The sequence below is a fragment of the Uloborus diversus genome, chromosome 10 (assembly GCF_026930045.1).
Source record: "Uloborus diversus isolate 005 chromosome 10, Udiv.v.3.1, whole genome shotgun sequence".
Taxonomy (NCBI): Eukaryota; Metazoa; Arthropoda; class Arachnida; order Araneae; family Uloboridae; genus Uloborus; species Uloborus diversus.
This window is the reverse complement of record NC_072740.1, coordinates 113,240,436-113,259,919: the sequence shown is the minus strand read 5'-3', so window position 1 is coordinate 113,259,919 and position 19,484 is coordinate 113,240,436.

Here is a 19,484-nt window from a genome sequence, read left to right as displayed (position 1 = left end):
ACTCCATAATGAACGAGTCACGTGGTGTAGTTTTAGACTCATGTCAGAAAACCATGAGGTCTAATATTACTTAAATGGTCTCAAAAATAATTTCAGTACAAAAGAGCGTTTTTCACGAGCTTATATGCGTGCTACTCAAAATCTTACGAACTCAACCTCACATAAATACTAGAACGAATCAACTGCCAAATGTACTTAAACTCCCTAAATTTCATGCTTCCAGTGTAATAAAATTTTCTGTAACCTTGACCACAACATGGCAGTTCTTTTCACATAGCTTATCCGCCAATTTGGAGCACTATATTTTGGAGATCCTAGATCATCAGGATTCGGAAGCATAAAATAAGCATCAGGCTAGTTTCAAAGAGATCTCTACGCTTCTGTAATATTTCTTCCTATTCGGGGATGATCGAGCTTGGTCAGTTTGAAAAATCAGGTTAATTGACTTGGAATCACCCAGATATAAACATAATGCACATTTCACCCACATCTTTTGTTATTGTCTTACAAACCTGCAGTTTTTTCCTTGACTTCGTATTTTTTCCTTTTAAGCTAAATTTAAAAAATTTGTTACGAAGTTTATTACCAAGTAGTGTATATGCAAATTCTACTGTTATTATAAACTCAATCTCTTACCCAATTGTAATCCTATTCTTTATATATAGCATTGATTTAAGATCATTATAAAGTCAAAAATAACGAAAAATGCATGTGAATTGTCACAGTGTTACATCAGAGTGACTCCACTTCAACTGACCTAAATTTTAAATCCGTCCCTGTTCGATTATCTCTGAATAGGATAATTTTATAGAATTGTAGAGAAGTCTGACACTAACTTATGCAAATTTTCAGCCTCCGAGATCAAAATCCTGAGAATCTCCAAAATGGCGGATCATCTTTGTGAGAAGAACTGCCATGTTGTGATCAAAGTTTCAGAAAATTTTATTACACTGGAAGCACAAAATTTTGCGAGTTTCGATTTCATATGGCAGTTTATTCGTTCTGGTATTTATGCGAGTTTGATCACGTAAGATTTTAAGTAGCATGCATATACACTAGTGAAAAAACGCTCTTTTATACTGAAATAATTTTGAGACCTTTTATTTAAGTAAGATGATTAGATCTCATGGTTTTTTGACACGGGTCTAAAACTACACCACGTATAGCATAATTACAGCTCTAGCTCAAACTTATTGACTCACTCGGCATAGAGAGTAATTGACCTAAAACTTCGATTCTTGTTGTTTCAAATTATCATCTTTGAGACCGCGTAATTAAAAAAGTTGATTAGTTGCCATGGGTTTCTGACCTGGGCCTTAAACTACATAACTCTGACAGTAATTACAGCTGTATCCCAAAGTAGTTGACCCGTCGCTATCAAAGATATTGAGCTCTAAATTTGACCATTTAAAAAATTATCGACTTTGAGACCGTGTAACTACTAAAGCCAAGTTAAACGCAAGCTACATTGTATTTTTCTTAGTAATATACTGTGGTGAGTACTTAATCATATACTTATTTCCAAGGGTTACTCTCTGCTTTAGCATATATTCGGGTCCAAACAAGGCAAAAAAAGCTTTAAAAATTTCATTTTAAATTGACCTTTGCCCTCAAAGCCATGAACACATCTCCAAAATATTAATACTAGAATGTACCTAGTATCAAGTAATATTCTTTAAAAGAATTGGCTCGGTTCACTCATTGCTTTTGAAGCAAAGCAATCATATTTAGCTCTTTTTTTTCATGACCTTAAACTTAGATCCCTACTCAAGGACAATCAGTTTTAAAAAAATCACATTCTTATAGTACCACTAACACAAACTAAAATTTTTACGAAAATTGAAAATATCAACCGTCAAAAGAGTCCAGTTTTAAAAAAATGATTCTTAAGAAAAACTGTCTTTCGGGAAAAAATAAAGACAGCTTTTATTTTTCCCTTGTTGCCAAAAAAATTAATAAACTACCAAAATAAATTTTTATCAAAAACTATAGTGCAGAGCTCTTTCTGTTAAAATATGAAAGACTCCGAATTTCCCTCTTTCTCATTGCCAAAAATATTTAAAAATTGAAACTTAAGAATTAAAATAAAAGTCAATCGTGGTGACAATCATTTCATAGTAGAAAGAAACTGGAATCTGAATAAACATTTTTGACTTAAACGAGTAGAAATTCTAAAGGCTTAAATTCGAAGTCTTAGTCTGTCGTGACCTCCCCCCCCCCTCGGCCCATAAAAAACCCGGACTGTTCCAACGGAGTTCGACTGATTTGGGCTAAAGGAGCGGGGATTCGGAGACTTCAAAATTCTTAGTTTTCTTTGCGACTCCGCAGCTTAGTTAAAACATTTTAGCTTTGAATTCGTTTTATTTTGATTGTCATTTCTCTTTCTTGCGTCATAAGTCAACGACATTTCGCACCGTGGCAAGGAAAGTGACACAGCTAAAAAAAAAACGCGTTGGAGAAAATCTAGATTTTAAGCAACATTAGTTGTAAGGGATGAAATATTACAGTGCGAGCAAAAAACAGATAGGATGTTGACTTGCTAGTTTTTGTTGTCTAAATTACTAATGCACGCTTAAAGCTTTAAGATACTTTTAAATTATGAAATTTTTATAATATGTTACTCTTAATTACATTCTTTTTACGCCACTACTCACCAGTTATTAAAAGTATTGAAATAAAAACTCATTTCTACAGATACTGCCGTTTATCTGACCACGGCTGTATGGTTCAAGTTTTATAAATATATATTTTTTTCTATTTCGTGAAATCAAAAATTGAGAATGTATTCATAACCTGCACAAGTGTTTCAAGTCTGGTGCCGAACATTAGTTTTTAGTGTTGTCTTTCATGTTAAAGAATTTTTGAACTATTCAAAAAAATACCGAAAGTATAAACTTTTCGATACTGTTTCTCCATTAAGAGCTTTTTTCAACAAAGTGTGTTTGAAGCGAATCTACAATAACGTTTGAGATTTATTCGCCGTAAGTATCTCCGTAGGCGTGCATTCATATTCACATGATAGACTGCACCCAATCATTATCATTTTATAATTTAGTAAGAAGTGTGAAGCGAGAAAAATTGCTGAATTCTAAAATTCACGAGTAACAGTTTTTTCTCACCTACAAGATATTGTATCTGGTAGGAAAACATAGGCTCTTTTTGTATTAGATGCACGTTTTTCAGTGCATCCAATAGACGTATAATATTTACTGTTAGTTTTAAATGGCAAAGAGGAAGGCAAGGCACAATAGCCGCCAGTTTCCCAACAATCGAAATATCCCCTTTCATTTATTTCAGATAAACACACAATAGACTATGTTACGCAACATACAGAAAGTAAAATTGGAATAACTTATTACTGTTTGATGAATAAAAAAAATCATACTTTGGTTTTTCTCTTTCGTCATATTGTAGCACAATGTAAATGAAGCACTTTTTGAAAAAAAAAAATTCAAAATTTGTGCTTTATTAACGTTGTTGTACCAAAGGTAATAAACATGTTTTCCCCTCTTATACGTGTCCTGTCTTTCTCGTGCTCTGTGTCGTCACTGTCACGCCAGGAAAGAGTTCCCGACCATGCATTGCTGTGTGGTTTCCCATCGTATAGGTGTACTCTGCCTTGAAAGTCTAAACGCTGTGTACTGCTGCACCCTGTATAACATCACGCTGTATAACTAATAGGAGTGGAGCAGCAATAAATTGAATTTAAATCGATAGTAATCATGATGCGTTTTTCGAATTGTTCAGTCTGTAAATCACTGGGCCAGCAACAATAGTTTTGGGTTCGAACCCAGCTGCGGGAGGGAAGATTTGCAGCATTTTTTACCGGACTCATTAAAAAAATTATCAATTTATAAATCGATGGAATTCAATTACTTTTTTTTTCGATTATTTTTATTTATCGGAAAACATGGATGTGGATAAGGGTGCGTAATTTTTTACTATACATATATCTAAGCGTTATGTACTTAACATAGTTTTTTTTAAACATTGTTGTCTAATTAACGCCGTTGAAACTGAAGGACACAGCTAAAAAGAAATAAAAGAAATTAAGAATTGTTTCTCAATAATATTACTGACCCAGGCAACGCAGGGTCTGTTTGCTAATGTATTAATATTTAAAAAATGACTCACCAAGCTTCTTAATATCGCCTTTGAACTCTTTTTTTACAATTTCAATGCACTCATTAAGAAGTTCCTTTTTTACATAATCGTCTAGAGAAAGGGGGAAAAAAGGACTTTATTAAAATAGAGATCATGTGAATAAACATCTTAAAAACAAATGTAAATGTATACACTTGTGATTAAAAAAAGAAACTGTTTAATGACATCGTGTGGATGAAAGTTTAGAACACTAGCGACGTGTCGGTAAAAGCTAAAATTTCAACAATTCAACTGTATATTTCAAAAACCAGTTAAGCGGAACTCCAAAATTTCGAAAAAAGCACCTTTTACCTTCGTATTAAAAACTGGAAAATTGAAAAAATGATCGACTTTTTTTGACAGCAAAAGAATGCATAGGTAGTGTAAATTATTTACGCTTTCAGTTAGGAAAAGGGGATGACTTGGGGTGGAGGGGGGAGTCATTAAAAATATATATAAAAGCTAACTAAACGATTTCATTGCATGACTATTTTAAATTTCACGATATGAAAACTAAATGGTCAAACTTAACAAGCTTAATATTGATAAAAAATCAGTCTGACAGCAAAACTTGATACATAACTTTTCTCGCACAAAGCAACTACGTTACCGCAGAAAACACTAATTACTCAGAAAAATACTACATAGCTGTGCCATTTATGGTCAGGGACGCCGAAGGGGAGGGACAAGAGGAGGATCGATGGAAGTTTCAAACTTGTAGGTTTAGACAGTTTTAAACTTTCGCGATGTTACTGGGAAAAAGGGGCTTCGGGGCCCATCCCCAGAATTTTGCGAATTAATGGTCTAAAAAGAGTGCTTGAGCACATTTGGTCTAAGAAATGTGGTGTCGAAGACGTTCGGGGATCACTTCCGGAAATTTTCGAAATTGAAGTCTTATTCTGTGTTTGCAGGCCATCTTTAGAAGCTTTTAGAGAACTGATTATTTTTCGAAATAGAAGCACTATAAACTCCATTCTGCCATGACAAAATACATTATTTAACGAATAACGACTAATGTGTGAATCTCGAAAAGGAATTGAAGCAGGGTTGAGTTTTGAACTGGCTGGAACTGGTTTAGGACAGGTGGTTTTTACCTTTCAATTGTGCCCGAAAGTGTCTTAAACTGTCCAAAAGTATGATAAAGCAAAATGGGTGTAATCTAATCAAATTCGTATTTACTGCAGCATGTATAATGCATAAATTTTGATATTGATGTTTAACGAGTATTTGATTACTTTTGTCTGTAAAATGTCCATTAAAAATATCTTTAAAAAACTGCTAATAACTATTACATAAAAACTTTCTTATGTAACAGTTTGTAGAGTTATGAAAGGAAATTCACAAAACTACCAAGACCACTAATTTCAGTTCCATTTATAACTCAAAGAAAATGTTACTAAATGTGCAATATTTAGATGCAAAAAAGGCTATTTTTTTCAATGATTTGTGCAAATAAGTTTTACATGATGTGTCAACGAAAATTATTTTTTTAAATCACAGATTAAAGAACAAGACATTGATGATTTAACACTTTTATTTTAAAACTTGTGCTATTCGTTTTTTCATACTTTTAATGTAATACATTTATGTAACTGCAAAAAATTGTAATTTATTGCATTTAAGTCAACTATTGCATTATATTTTGAACACTTATGCACACAAGCATAAGTGTCGAAAAATTTAGTTTACGGGGAAAAACTCGAGGATATAAATTGAAGTTTTTAATAACTAATTTAATTTCTACGTAATTAGATTAAAATCACCTGTATGAATAAGTTACATATATATTTATACTTGAATGTTCTCATTGAATAAATATATTAAACAGTTAAAAAAGAAAAAGACTGACACATTGTTCTGTTTGATATTTTTCACAAAATATAGTTTCTCAAAAAATAGTTTAAAAAACTTTCGGACAGTTTATGACAAATGCCTTAAACCTTAGGGAGTTGTAAAAACCTTACCAACCCTGTTTTCATTTGCACACATGCATAAACATAGGGAAATTTGGTTAATATTATCAAATAAAACGAAACTTATGCTTACAAATTAAAATTTAATCAAGAATTCAACTTTTATGTAGATAGATTAAAATCAGTTGCATAAATAAGTTGAATGTTCCCATTGAATAAATGTTCAATGTAAAAGATTACTTTGATACATTTTTTGTTTTTGATGTTTTTTCACAAAATACAATTCCTCTAAAATTATAGTTTTGGACACTTTCAGACAGTTGACACACAAGTGATTTGGACAGGAGAGTAAAAACCAGGGTTTTTACCGCGATTTTTACCGTAGCGTCCAAAACCTTGCCAACCCTGAATTGAAGTTACGCAGTTTCAATATTTTCCCATTAACATTATCGTCAACTTCTGAAATGCAGGTGTCTTTTAGTAGCAGCATCAAGCTTGCTCGTATGTAACTAACAATGTATTCTTAATCAAGATTTGCAGTCAAAGAAAATATTTCATTATAAACGTGGTATAAAAACAAAGGTGAATATAATATTGATATCATATGGGAAAACTTGAAAATTAAAGAAAAAGTAAAAAGTATGAAACAGTTAAACAATACATCACAGGAAACTGAAAATGAGAAAACAAATTATGAAAAAGAAATTAGTTATCAGTTTTTCTCCTACAACACTCAAATATTTAAATCAGGCCCTGCCTATAAATTAAAAGTCCGTGAAGCCCGGCTTAAATCCCCTTTTAGCTTGGGGGGACCCAAAATTTACAAACTTTTTTTTTATATGCATAAATGCTCAATTTTTTTGAACTGTCCGTTTAAAAACTTTGACATTGTGCGCTGGCTTGTTTCAACCAAGTTCAGTGGAAAACTAGCTCTCTCCCATGTAACGTAGCTAACATGTCACTCCATGTTAGTACCTAGCTATCACTTAGTGCTAATGACCTTTATTGTGTTTCTCTTAATTCACAATGTTTCAAGATGTTTGACCTTTTTTGTAACTGTTTACTTAAATTACAGATACATTGATACAGAAATCAAGTAACTTCTGAACATCCTTTCGATACTGAATGACTATGCATGGCAGTCTATAGCGTTGAAAATGCCAAGGGTGTCACGGGGGTATCTTTTTTTTTTTTGAAGGGTACGCCATAGCTCTTGAGGGGGGGGGGGAGCCTCTGCAATAACAAGAAGGTGCGCGATTGAGCCCGTTCTTCAGTTGGGCAATACAAGGGGGCCCACAAGTTTATTTTGCTTACAGTTATAAAATTTGTAAATCGGGCCTTGATTATAGGCACATGATTTCTGATTTATCTAACAGTAATGACATAAGGCTTAACTTACCTTTTCAATTCGGTCTTTTTTCTTATTGGTTGCACTTGCTATATTGCAACCCTTTTCCCGCCTTAAACCAGTGTTGCCAGATTGGGGAAAATTTCCCCATTTTGGGGAAATCTGGTGCTCTCGGGGAAAATGAGTTGAGGGGAATTCTTTGGGGAAAACTTTTTTTGGATGGAAGAAAAACCTCAGGGAAGAAAGAAATTTTTTCATGTTTAGATTCACGACAAGTAGTTACATTCAATAAATTACCGCCCATTAGCCAGGGCTAAAGCAGAAATACATGAAATACACCACCAGCTCAGTCCAGTCACTTTCCCATGCCGGGCTGATGAGTGCTAATAAGCACGAAACTGCAGTCCTCGGCTGGAAATGACTGAGCTGGTGGTGTATTTCATGTAGTAGTTACATTGTATCAAATAGCGTTGGTTTAGCTTTGCTCAACTTTATGGAATTCGCATTATGCGGAATATTATGCTACGGAATTCGCATTAATGTTCTGCTTGCGTAACTAATTGATACGTGAAACAGGTACCAATAAGTGTGCTGAAGAAGGTTCTTGGATACAAAAATCGTAGTTTAAATGTACATACAGAATCAGAGTAGTAAATGCAAGTAGAAAAATAAACATTTGGCTATTTCTTATCTTTCAGTCAAGCGCTTGTATTTATGAAGAGCGGCACCCGCACGGCTTTGCCCGTAATAGAAAATTAAAAGGTGTTTTGGTACCCCTGTATATTTAAAAATAATGCATGATGAATTTCTCGCTAATTGGCTTGCCCACGTTACGGTTCCACGTTATGATTGCTTGGTAATTTACTCGTCTATCGTATGATAATTTTGCTCGGGAAAATGTCCTTAAAATTGGAATAGAAAAAGAACAAAATCGAATTTTCGAAAAATCGCTTCGAAGTGCACACCCCTATGCTACAAACTAATTTTGTGCCAAATTTCATGAAAATCGGCGGAACGATCTAGGCAGTATGCGCGTCACAGAGATCCTAACAGACAAATATTCAGACAGAGAAACTTTCAGATTTATTATTTCGAAAGATAAAGAAAGATAAAGACAAAAAAAAGCGAAAATGGGAAGAAACAAAATGTTGAGGAATTTAAGAAAATTTGGCCATTTGGGATAAAAAAAAATTCAAGAGACAAAAATATTAAAGGAAGTCTATTCATTTTAAGAAAATATTAGTGGAAAAATAATTTTTGAATTTGGGGAATTTTGATTGAAAACATCGCTTTTTGGGGAAAAGTTGGAAGAAAATTGGGGAAATCTGGATTTGACCATCTGGCAACACTGCCTTAAACACGAGTAAAAAGGGTTTCCACACATGGATAAAAACATTTGTAAACATGCTCCCCAATTTTTAATGCTTCGAAAGAATCTAAAATGATAAATCAAATGCAGTTATATAAAAAAATAATTTGAATTCCGAAATTTTGAATTCAAATTATGTTTTTCGCAATCACGAACTGAGACAGGACCCTATTCATTGGAGTTAGTTTCTAGAAACGGCTGCTGCCCCCCCCCCCCCCAAGTCTGCCTCTCCACCTGGGCGGTTACTTGTGCATAGTTGTGTGTGTGCGTAGACCTGTGTGTATGCACGTAGGTGTGTGTGAGTGTATGTGTGTAGTGTGTGTGTGAACGTGCGTATGTGTAGGACATGGACGCCTCCGACTAGGAGAAGCGGATAGCTCAAAACCGGAGCAGCCGTGCTGCGCTGCCAACAGAGGATGGTGGGCGGTGATGCTGCAGAGGCTTCTCATCCAAGTTAAGGCACGGACGCCAAAAGCGGTAAAATGAGAACAATAAGCAATCGTGATTGCTCGACAGAACGGCTTTAAAGATTCTGCCGAAAGATGAGAAAAGTTATGGAAGTCCCTGGAATAGACAATGGAAAACTAATGTGTATTCACAAACCATTTTACTTTCGACAATGGCTAAATCCTTACTGGACTCTTATCACAAGACTGTTAGCTGCTGGGGGGTACCGATTGCAAGTATTTGAGTAGGTGAGATTTCCCCTGGCCAGCATAAACATACCTTCCTCTACATGTAAAAAAAAATGCCATTCAATTTGTATAATTTGTAACTGAAGTACAAAACGTCGAGGGAAATGCAAAAATAATCACAAAAAACGTCTCAAACAATTTTCGGACAAGAGTCAGCATAATGCTGAATTCTTTAAAAAACACAGAATCGCGCGAAAACAGTAGAAGTTCAATCCAAAAATGCAGTGCAGACCATCAAAAGAATTTGACTCTTATAAAAAATAAGAAATGAAACAAAGTCAGACGGCTGAAAAGTTCATTTATATGGGTGATTACACGTTATTTGACTTCGGATGGTGCGTAGAAAATGTTTAGGTAAAACAATTGCATCGTATGCTTAATTCATGAAGAATATTGTCTTTTATTCGGCCCACAGACATTTCTCGGTAACTTTCATTTTAGCGTCAATAGCTGAAAATAGTTATAACTGTATTTTCCTTCTGGTTTGCCCTTTTTCTACTTTCCATACAAACACGATCAAGCAAATTTTTTAATAACCTGGTACGATGTTTTTACCATAACCATACGCCTAAATAAACATCAAAAAATTTATCCAAAAACATTGTAAAAACATTCACATACAAAAAATGATTCATTTTCATTTGGCACAATAAGTATGTTACCCTCACCTGGCGAAATTAAAAGACTTAATTTAGCATTAAAATTGCTAAAAGATGACGTCAACCACGAATAACCAACGTAATTCGGACTACAGTTAAAAGCAAGGTGAGAGTTGAGCAAAATTCAAATATTGCAACAATTCTCCTTAACCTACTAAAACGCGTGCTTGTGTTAGTCGCTTCAGTATTTCCCCTGGTAAGTGCATATTTTTCAATTTTACGTTAGCTAAATTTATGTTTGTACAATGCAATTTTTATTGTGTGTAGTCATCACGGATTACGTTTAAATTCTGGTAAAAGGAGCGCCTGATATTTTTAAAATAAGTTATATATGAATTTGTCACTTCTCTGGCAGTTTTAAAGCCAATAGTGTAACCACCTGAATGCATACTTTCCCCTGCTACCTAGAAACCTCAAAGCTCAAACATCTGGCCTTCATCTTCGCAAATACAGAAATAACGACAACTAGTGAAATAATGAATTCTAAAGTAAAGAGAAAATACATGAAATACACCGTCAACTCAGTCATTTCACTCGAGGACTGCAGTTTCGTGCTTATTAGCACTCATCAGTCCGGAATAGGAATTGACTGAGCTGGAGGTGGAAACCTCTTAAAGAAGCCAAAAGTGCCAAACAAACTGGTAGCTAATACTATACAATTAGCATTGATTAGACGAGTGACCGAAGCAATGGTTCGGTTTAACTCTAAGATTGAAGGCAAGGCATGGTATTTTCAGTAAGTTACCGACCTATAGCCCATTGCTTCTTTGGGAACATAAGTCATTCACCGTAAATTCATCCATATATTGTTGACCATTTCGCTGTCTCATGGTTTACCTATTGTGATTTGCCAAAGCAAATCGACACGTTTTGCTAATTTTATTACACCGATAACTTAGACCTTTTTAAAAATAAAATAATGTTTGACAGTCGTTTTATTTAACAATGTTTAGATTTTAATTTTATCCTCTATCGAAAGAATTGAAATATTAGAACAGCATATTTCCGCGCCATCGAAATAAACTGCTATTCATGAGTCGAAAGTAAATTTCACGAAGTTCCCCAGTTTCCTAGTTGAGGACTAATTTATCAAAAGGTAACATACATACGTGTATCCATTTTCCAAAAATGTTTAGGAGGTGAGAAAAACGAGTTACGGTAGGAGCAAAATAGTTTTATCAACTTCTCTGGGTACAAAATTGAACACAAAAGCCCAGAAAATTATGACACAGAGTAAGAATTGTGTGTAAAAAAACATGGAGATATCGCCAACTTAATTTTGGATATGTTCCCTTTTGAACGAATACCTGAATGTTGAAAATTTCAATTTCACAAAAACTAATATTTCATCTTCTCATTCTCTTTTTGAAGTAAATGATCCTAGAATTAGTGGATTAAAATTAGAGGATTTTGGACATGTATTCCTTTGAATCTAAAAGTCTCCGTACTACAGATTCCACTTCACCCTTAAATAAATTAGGATTTTCCACGTTTCGACTTCTTGAGAAGTGATTTGACAAATATCATCCGAAAGATTTAGAAAGTGTCATAAAATTTTTCTATAAAGTGGATATATTCCCTTTTGATAAAGTACTCCACAGTTGATAGAATTCTTAGAAAACTGTAGAGTATTTCCTAGACTACGTGTCTCAAGGCTGGAAAGACTAACTGCTCATGTTGGAAGAAATGCTTTTCGTCTCGAGTTGTTGCTGTTGGTGAAGATCTAATCGAAAAGGAAAGTTGAGCAAGAATTCGGAATTACGAATTTCGGGGGAGCCAATTTGAAACAACCGTTTGAACACTGAATTGAAAATAAATGAATAATTTCAAGTACAATAATCCACTACCATTAACTTATGTCAGAGTTTTATTTTAAACAAATTCAAGGAATGTCCAATCCCATTCACATTTTCGAATAGAAAAACGAAATAGATTTTATAAAAGACCAATTTTACTTGCGGTAGTAGATAATTTTTGTAACTAAAAAGTAGATTTTATTTTTATTCAATGATTTGATTTCCAGAAATTATTGGTTCCCCTGCAATGATAACGGTTCATGCGACTAGCTATTTACTACTAATCATAATATAATCATCCTAACATTATTATGAAAAATTAAATCCAGTACTTTTAAGTTATAATGATGTAATACGAGCATTTAAGCATTGTCGTAACTTATTTTTGCTGGTTTATATAAATGCTCACCCACGCTAAACAATCTTTCAATGCCACAGATTATGCTGGTTTGCTTAAGTATTTGACCGCTAATTTTTCAGATGTGGCAGGTTTTACCAAATGTTAATATAACTTTTCATTATTTGAAAACTAATTTTCAACGCGTTTCAGACGTTCATTCTTTCGCACACGTTTGAAATTGCTTATTTTACAATCAATTATTTTTTATAACAACGTTTTTGTGCAGCAGTACAATATGAAATGGGTACAATAAGAAATGAAAACAAATTGACGAAACCAATTCGCTTACCTAAGTTCAGAGCCATTTTCGACTATAAATCCAAATTTTGACAATATTCAAAATCATTCAAAAATCACATGTACCAATTTGCTTTCCAGCAAGAGGAATGAGGATCGGTCCAACAAGCTAAGTTCCAAATGTTGCAATTCAGTTGCAGAGTTGTTTCATCGCTGAACGCTCATTTGCATAAAGACTGAAAATCAAGAAGGTGCGTTCGCCTGCTGATATAGGTCATAGAATTTGGAAATTGTCATTCTGAAAATAGGGTGTTTATAAACTGACCCGCTATTTAGAGTGTTAAAAAGGGGCATGCTATTATAATTTTGATCCTTATCTTTTTTTTTTACCAAGGTTAATATGGGTGCGCCTTTCGTATTTATCGAAAATTGGGGAGTTTATTTAACTGTAACAGAATTCGATCGAATAGAATACGATCAATTGTATCTACCATTCGCGCAGCCAAAAATTACCTTTGCGACGGGCCGAGAGACAGTTAGTGCTTATTCTGATAGATGCCTGAGCGCAGTCACGCAGTTTGTGTATTCAAACCGCACCGGAGCCCTGGGTGTTAGTAACATTCTCTGACATCTGTAACAGTCACTTAATTTCATTGTATCTGCTTTCATTCTTACTCTGAACTTATAATCCATTCCGGTATTCCTAATTATTAGGATATACTTATTTAATAAAGTTTTCTTTTAAGAAAGATTTTAAGTTATACAAACGCTTGTTCACGTCGTCGACAGGGAAGATGTTAGTGCAACTGAGGGGTGGGGAAAGCTGTGGGTTCGGTTCCCACCTCGTCTTAGGTTCTGATTCCTTTTCACGTGTTCGAAATTCTTTATGTGTATTGCTCTGAGATTAAAATTGGAAGAACAAAACGTTACGAGGGAGGGGGGGGGGGGAGATTTTTCGAGATGGAAGCTTCTCCGTTGAGAAAAATAAGACATGAATTTGTTATGAAATCAAAAAGCGCAGAGGGAGACAAGAACTACTAGGGGCTTTAGTACACTATCCTGTAATAGCTTCGACAAGTCAGAAGATTAATTAGATAATTACATATAACTCATGAATTCGGGAAATCAAACAGCTTCAAATTTTAGTTTTATTTTTCGCTTTAAATCAACCGAATAAGACATGACTTTCAACCAGATAGTGTCAAGTGATTATAATTCAGCAGTATGACCGCACAGAGCCCGCAGTATGAACAAGAGTATAACGAGCGGCGTACCTACCATGGAGCATTAATAACACCCGGGCTGTAGTTTGTGGTGTCTCCCCCCCGCCCCACACACACACACTCACTCAAACAGAAAATAAGGTTATTGTTTCGTGGAAACATAAAAGTCATACAATTTTCAGACACATCCATACATTTGTTTTATCATGAAATTTCAGGTGGGTTAATGTACGAAACTACAAACGATTTTTATGTAACTAGCCATAGACGCAATATGGCCCATTAATTATTCCAAATATATCTTAAATACAGGGTAAAATAATGGAGGTCATTTTTTGGTATCATAGGAAGTCATTGATAGGTCTGCGTTTTGACAATATGAACATAATGTTGAGTACAGTAGAACTTCGTTTTACGTGGGTTTATTTTACACGGTTTAGATTATACGCGGTTTAAGATTTGACACCTTTATTTTACGCGGATGAACTTCGGTTTTGCACGGATGTGGCAATGCAAACATGAAATTTTTCTCTCTTTCAAAATCCTAACTCCTGAAGATTGCAGATGACGCGTAATCAGCTGCATTTTGGCGTACTAATAACACTGTTCGTCAAAAGAAAAAACTTCGAAATGCTTCTGACATTTTGTCGGCTGATTCTAATGTAAAATGACCCCCTGAATCCGAATATGTTTTCGCCCTATACGTACCAATTTTTTTCTTAAAGGCCCTACAAGGTTTTTTCAATTTTCCTTAGTTTCAGAGCATTTTTTGGAGGTGAAAGGAGCTGTATATTAACTGCTAACATAGTTTTGGTGGGCAAGAGATGTTCAAAGTTTAAGATCACGGACACCGATAGCAAAACTGAGGATTTGGGGGGGGGGGCAGTATCCCTCCCCCAAATATTAGAAAAATCATGAAAAACGATCTTTTTATTCTGTTTTTTTTTTTAAAAAGATGTTAAAAAAATAGATGCAGAATGAAAGTTTAAGACTTGCTTCTATGGCTCCCATGTCCAAAAAAATTTTCTCGATGTAAAAAAATAAATAAATAAAACTGTCTTACGAATGTCGCACGTTGCATACGAGTTGAATTGCAGGTCTTCCTTCAAAAAGACATTCTTCTGACTGATTCTTATGCAAAAGGACCCCTTGTTTCCAAATACGACCACCTTTCCCTCATCATGCCCGCTTTTTTAGAACCCCCCCCCCTGCTCTGATTCAGAGTCATTTTTTTAATTTGGAGGGGAAAAGAGCATTACAATAACCGTAAACATTATTATGAATGACTAGAGATGTGCAAAAATCAAATCTCGTGCATATTTAGGAAAAAATTATATTCCCCCCCCTCAAATTAAAAAAAGGGAGGGGATGTTTGTTTACAAAAATGGTACGTGTAGAAGAATAACGGAAATTATATTCGGATTCAGGCGGTCAATTTGCAGAAGAATCAGAATAGCCTCAGAAGATTTGAGAGTTTTTTTGCTGCCCAGTGTGTTTGGGGGGGGGGATCCCATGTTTTCCTTTTTGCTACATATGCACAAGATTTTAGGTTTTGCACATCTGTAGTCATTCAGAATAATGTTTAATTTTATTATAATGCTCTTTTCCCTAAAAGTCCTCTAAAAATTGCTCTGAATCAGGAAAAGGGGGGTTCTAAAAGGGGCGTAATGGAGGGATAGGAGGTCATATTTGGAAACAAGATGTCATTTTACATAAGAATCAGCCAGAATGTCGTTTTAAATGAAGACCTGCGATTCAACTCATGTGAATGTCACACGTTGCATACGATAGTTTTTTCTTTTTCAGTTTTTTTGCATCGCGAAAATTTTTTCGGACATAGGAGCCATAAAAGCGAGTTTTATACTCCCATTCTGCCCCGATTTTTTTTAAAACCTTTTTTAAAAAGCAGAACAAAAAGATCGTTTTTCGTGATTTTTCAGATATTTTTTTTTTTGGGGGGGGGGGGGGTTACCTCCCTCAAGTCCCCTTTTTTGCGATCGATATCCATGGTCTTGGACTTTGAACCTCTCTTACCCATCAAAACTAAGCAGTTAATATAAAGCTCCTTTCACCTCAAAAAAAAAAAAAAATGCTCTGAAACTAAGGAAATTTGAAAAAACCTTGGAGGCCTTCAAAAAAATTACTACGTATAGGGAGAAAATTGAGGTCATATTCGGATTCAGGGGATTATTTTACATAAAAATCAGCCGACGAAATGTGAGAAGCATTTTGAAGGGGGGTTTTGCCGCACAGTGTAACCAAACTAGGGCCACTGGAGACATTTTATGCGATTGGTTCCAGAGCTTTTTCCGGAAGAAAAGTTATTAAACTCACACAGTTCAGAACTCACTGGAAGAAGAGCTCTTAGGAGTGACAAAGGATGCTAAAACCAACAAGGATACCGACGTCGGTGACGCACAACCGAAGACGTTCACATTGAAAATTTTGGTCCATTCTAAGACAGCAGAAAAGATTTCTGATTTGTTGGTGAAGGAAGATTCTATAATTCAAATGACGCAAGTGTTCATGGATGCGTTAATGCTCTGCGAAGAATTACAGAGAAAAATTCCTAAAGACTACCAAAAGACTATCATAGTCAGCTCCTCTTCATAAACTGAACACAAAATTAGTTTTTTTGTGCATAAAAATCGATATAAGTATACACATTAAACTTATTATACAATTAGTCATCAGTAGTATGAAGTATTTTGTTATCTACGGAACCAAACCCCTATTTTAACACTGGTATTAGGTCTCAATTTACGCGGCATGTCAGTGGAACGTAACCACCGCGTAAAACGAGAGTACTGTATAAATTCACCACATGACGTGGGAAAGTGGCGAGAAGGTCTAAGGGCAAGACCCCCCCCCCCCATTTTAAAACGTGTAATCTTAAAAATGCATTTTAACTTTGTATTTTTACAAAACCTTAAATTCCACTTTAAATGGCAACCCCTAGACGGGTGGAACCCGGAGCGGATCTCCGTCGTCACCCCCCCCCTCCCCGTAGCAACAACACTGGTATGGGTCCCTTTTCAAAAAGGGTAACTTTTCTGTCACACGCCTTTTACAGTAAAAACTTTAAGGACCAATACATTTAACAATGCTTTTTAATTTCATCAAAAATATATCTATTTAAACCTGCCAACAATTTTTTAATAATAATTTTCATTTTAGTATATTTTTGGTTCACAAAATATGAATTCTCACCTCCGTAGCATGTCATACACCTTGTGTGACTCTTTACGTTCTCCCTGAAAGCTTTGTGGATTGTAAAATTTGGAGTAAAAGTAAGGAACGTTCTTGTTTATAGCATTCAAAATCTAATATGTCATTAGAATTAGAGAAAAAACTTCTCCCGCCCGTGAACTTAACTTTAAGGGATGTAAATTAATATAAAAAAAAAGAAGTGAATGTTTTTATGTGCTTAACATGTGCAGATTGTAGCAAAGCAGAAAAAATATTTCCCTGAAAAATGTATCCATTAGGCCTATATTAATGGAAAATTCCTCACCTCCGTGACAGACCCCCTTATCAATGTTATTATTTCTGAGGTGAAAATAAATGATATACATCAATACTTGGCATTCTACCAAAAATTTTAAATTGCCAGTATGTTTTCAAATTCACTAAATACTATTTTTTTTACACACATTTGAACTAAAATGATAGCTATTAATTAAACCGTACTTTAATTAAGAGAGATTAAAATTAGATTCCCACTAATAATTAAAATAGCTCATTCTTTGCACAATTAACAAAATGACTACTTTGATAAATTTTACTCGATTTTTAAACACTAAAAGTTCTTTTTTTTCCTGAACAAGGCATTTTTACTTCCTTTTACAAAAAAGGAAGTATTGTATTTGCGAAAAAATTTTAAGTCAAAAAATTGGCCTTAATTTCCATTTTCTCACCCCCGAATGAATTTTAAATTTCTCGACCTGACCACACGTGGATATATGCCTAGGAAACAGACACTCGAAATATAAATTTTGACAGTCCCCGAGTTAATTACAAAGAATTTTCTCGTGACGTCCGTATGCATGTGCGTATGTGTGTATGTATCTCGCATAACTCAAAAACGGTATGTCCTAGAAAGTTGAAATTTAGTACGTCGACTCCTAGTGGCGCCTAGATGTACACCTTCTCTTTTGGTTGCATTCGGATATTCTTAAGGGAGTCTTTTGCTTTTGCGCCCTTTTGGGGGGGAAATCATTGTTAATTTCGATGTAAACTCAAGTGATGTTATAATTTGTCGTATGCTTGGCGATATATCGCCGGTATTTTGGTCGTCAAGTTTTGTCGCCAACTTGGCGACAACTTTGGCGCCTTTTTTTTAATTTGGTTTAAAAAGGTTTCGAAATTGAAAAATATTTTTGTTCAAAAGTTACACTTCATAGAGAATGACCCGTATATCCTCATTAAAGAATTAGATTTGCAGTCCTTTTGAAAGAAGGTGCAAATTTAGAGACCTTTCTAACTTTACTGGAAGCAAAAAGTTCATTTAGTACATCTAAGAAAGTTTCTCTAAAAGGTATTTTTAAAGATCATGTTTTAATTGACTGATTTAGCGTTCCACACAACACTAATGAATGTAGTGTTGTGGCAGAAAGATATGTTTTAAATTTTATTACCCATTTCGGACGAAGTTTCCGTAGAAAAAGGAATTTCAGCACATAGACATAAATGGAGAAGGCAATTAAATGCTGAACGTAATGTAAGATTAAACTGTTAGACAAGACATTCGAGCCAAACTTTGAAATTCTTCGTTCTGCAATCACTCCATTAAGAATTTTTTCACTGTGGGCTAAAATTCAGAGAATTAACACTAGGTGTGCTCAGTGGAATTTGTTTTGTAGTAGTTTTTTAGCTCTCAGTTTAGCTTGTACTGTCCACCTCTGCCAAGGTGAGCTCCAATGGCCGGCGGATTAAACGATTCCATTTGTTGAAATAGGGATGAGAAAAAACGGCTGAAGTTCAAAAGGCTCCTCTTACTTATTGCTCTCCCTTGAAAGAAATGGACTTGCTCAAGGCCATAGCTCAACTTCTCAGAGACGAACAGTAGCAATGCACTTCTATATTTTGCAATTATTAGTTTTTGATTCTCAAACTAAAAAAAATCTTCAAAACTTTACTGTGTATGTGTGTGAGAAAGAGAGGGTTTGCTTGGCATTTATTACATCTTGCCCGTGGGGTTTGCCAAACTCGTACAGATTTTGGAAGGGGTTAACAAGGCAGAAAAGTTTGGGAACCGCTGCCGTAGAGTGATGTTCTACAGATCCGAGAATTGATTGACTACTACAGTTATCAATTCACTTACTAACTCGATTTCTGGAAAGAAAAAATTCTTGGTATAAAATCATTTGATAAAATTCTAGACGTATAAGAGAGAGCAACTAATAATCTGTGGGAAGACTGGTATCAGCAGGCAAACTTAGCGAAGTAAAAAGATTCTACCAACCTGTCCAATACAGCAGGGGTTCTCAATCTTGTGACCCCCCCCCTCCGCGTGCGCTCAACATACGTTATCAATTATCATACTTTGAATTATGAACGCATTTTATAAAATAGACCCACGCAATATTGTAATCAATTCTCTTTAAAATTCGATAAACTAAGTAATATGAAATTTTTTGGGGAAATTTATCAGAATTTATTTATTTGCATTTTTTTATGAACTGACTAGAGTTTCACCTCC